The sequence below is a fragment of the Cornus florida genome, unplaced genomic scaffold (assembly GCF_030987335.1).
Source record: "Cornus florida cultivar Cherokee Brave unplaced genomic scaffold, ASM3098733v1 CherokeeBrave_3.0.0_Hap2_Chr03, whole genome shotgun sequence".
Classification (NCBI taxonomy): Eukaryota; Viridiplantae; Streptophyta; class Magnoliopsida; order Cornales; family Cornaceae; genus Cornus; species Cornus florida.
The window spans coordinates 45,783,827-45,787,037 of NW_026775573.1; the positions used below are offsets into that span (position 1 = coordinate 45,783,827).

The 3,211-nt window shown below is 38.3% G+C and overlaps 1 pseudogene; it reads left to right on the plus strand.

Annotated features, from left to right (window-relative positions):
• The first annotated feature begins 2,243 nt into the window (after positions 1-2,243).
• LOC132301933 (small nucleolar RNA R71) lies at positions 2,244-2,342 on the plus strand (annotated as a pseudogene).
• The last annotated feature ends 869 nt before the right edge of the window (positions 2,343-3,211 follow it).

The following is a 3,211-nucleotide window of genomic DNA, read 5'->3' on the forward strand; positions in this document are numbered from 1 at the left end:
AATAGGGTTGTAAACCCTACAAAACATTTACTAGTCTTTAACGTCTCTAGCAAGACGTTGGGCTTTTTTAGCTCGGATTAAATATCTTGTTATGCAACCCCTCCTTAACAGGGTGAATGGATTTTTGAATCCCACCCAACAAATTGGTCCCTAAGGAACTCATTGGATTTGATTCAAACGACATTGACGGTCCTTGGTCAACATAACTCTTGGGCTTCCATGCCCTTGGAACACTTGACTTCAATGCAACTTTCTAAGCTTTTAAGTTCATAGACAAACCATGGAAATGTTGAACATTGAGTAAAGACTTAACTTCATCAAATTCATGGTTTACACACTCCTCTGCAACACACACTTCTTCATGTTGGTCTATTGAATTCGGGGTTAGGTTAAAAATGTTCAACTTCACTTTCATATGCCCAAATGAGATTTTCATTATCCCCGTCCTACAATTGATGTTAGCATTTGAAGTTGCCAAGAAAGGACGGCCAAGGATAACAGGAATTTGGCTCTTAGGATTTGGAACCGGTTTCATGTCAATGACAAGAAAATTGACCGGGAAGAAGAACTTATCAATTTTAATCAAAACATCCTCAATGATACCCCTAGGCTTTTTGATTGATCGGTCGGCAAGTTGTAAAACTACCGACGTCGGTTTCAAGTCTCCTAAGCCTAATTTGACACATACTGAGTATGGAAGAAGGTTAACAGTTGTTTCTAAGTCTAAAAGAGCCTGATTGATGACATGGTCACCAATAATGCAAGAAGCAGTAAGTGAACCGGGGTCTTTGAACTTTGGGAGAGTGTTATGTTGCAAAATAGAGCTCACTTGCTCGGGCAAGACCACTTTTCTTTGTGCTTGGCTTTTGTTCTTCCTCTTTTGGGTGCAAAGATCTTTTAAGAACTTGGCATAAGCCGGAATTTGCTTAATTGCATCCAAAAGTGGGAGACTAATCTTTACTTGCCTAAACATTTCAATGATTTCATTGGTCTTGGTCTTTTGTTTATCAAGATAAATGGATCCTTTCAAGGCATCCGGAAATGGAGCTCTTGGCTCAAAAGCTTTTTCAAAATTTTTCTTTGAAACATCATCAACACAAGAATTTTTCAAGTCCTTTTTCAAATCATGCTTTGATTCATCTTTCAAATCATTTCTCAATGCTTTCTAAACATGATGATCATGCACATACAATGAAGGAGGAATAAAATGTTAAACGGGACAGGTGTCAACTTTTGGTTGCACTAGTTCACTCTCTTCATTGGACACACCTACTTTGTTTTCCACAATCTTTCCACTTCTCAAGGTTGTCACCGCATTGTCATACTCAATTGTGGGACCTTTCGATGAGGAATGAGTCTCCACAACACATTTTTGCTTTGGTGGGGCATTCGAAAGCATTTTCCCTTTCTCTTTAGCATTTAAAGTACTAGCTATTTACCCTACTTGGGTTTCTAGCTTAGCAATGGATTGAGAGTGAGAATGAAACAATTGAGTGTTCGCCTCTAGAGTGCCTAAAGCGGTCAAAACTTTTTTTTCAAAAGCGGGACTCCTAGAATTTCCTTGAGAATAAGATTGATTTGGGAAATGAGAATTAGAGAATTGGTTTCCATGTGATTGAAATGATGATGATCTAAAACCTTAGGAACCTTGGCTTTGCATTGGAGGCGGAACATACTTCCCTTAAAAACCACATTGGGGAGGGTTTAAGCCTTCCCCTTGGCTTTCCCAAGAAAAGTTCGGATGGTTCCTCCAACTTGGATTATAATGATTGCCATACGGATTATTCCCTTGGTTAGCAAAAATGGCATTTGCTTGCTCATGGTTGTCATTTTGCACATGTCCATAGGGACAATTGGAAGTAGAATGTAACACACTAGAACAAGTCATACATGATTCATTAGATGCACGATGATGAACATGATTAGGGGAGGAAGACATTTGATTCGCCGAAGTTTGGTTGATAAAAAATGGATCAAACCTTTGAGATAAGGATTTCATCTCGGTGGCTATATCATTTGAGTTGTCAACTAAATACAAGCCAACATTCTTCCTTCCACCTAGATTTCTACCATTTTTAGAAGACAGAGATTTATGCATGGAATTTTCACTCATACTTTCATACAATTGACACACATCATTTTCATACTTATTAAGATAAGAACCACCCATAGATGCATCAACCATACCCTTGTGATTATCCTGTAAACTTTCAAAGAAATATTGAACTAATTACCACTTAGGTATGTCATGATGTGGGCACTTTCTAAGCAAATCATTAAACCTTTCCCATGCCTTATGAAATATTTCCCCATCCCCTTGAGAAAATTCATGAATTGAAGTTCTCATGGCATTGGTCTTTGATACCAGGTAGTACTTCTTCAAGAACTCTTATTGCATTTCTGCCCAAGAAGTTATCGAAAAAGGCCTAAGATTGTTAAACCAATATTTTTATTTATCTTTGAGGGTAAAAGGAAAAAGTTTGAGTCTTAACATTTCTTTTGCATGTCCGTGTATTTCACGGTGGAACACACTTCAAGAAACTCATCCAAATGCTTATAGGGTTCTTTACTTAGAAGTTCATGATAGTTAGGAAGCATTTGAATGGTTTGTGGTTTGATTTTATAGTCATGTGCTCTAAATTGGGGCAATTGAATGTAAGTGGGTGCATTATATTCATTAGGCACATAATGGTCTCTTAAAGCAAGAGGGGGATTTATAGCCGGTGGTGCTACTCGAACACTATGGTTAGCTTGAACCATATGAGGTTGTGGAGCAAAGATTGGTTGAGGCATTTCCAATGGAATTTGGCCTTGTCGTTGTGGTGGAATAAATGGTCTAGGCATGTCTAATGGTACTTGGATGTTTTTATGATGCACATTAGGGCGGAGGATGCCTTGTTGGTCTATGTAACCAAGGTCCTCTACATGGTCATTATTTTGCTCCTCCATTGATGAAATAGAGTGATGAAAACTACTTCTTCCCCTAGGATTACGAACAACCGATTCAAGATGAAAATTAAGAGGGACAAGAGGAGGATTTAACGACCTACAACCATGCATGCACTAGCAAAGACAAATAACAAGAAATAAGCAAGTAACAAACACTTCACCCCCATAACAAATCAATCAACAAATCTCCACATACAATGATCATATACTCCCATGCTTGAACAACATGCAAAGAAAAGTAAATTGTCTCCACGCGGGCTCA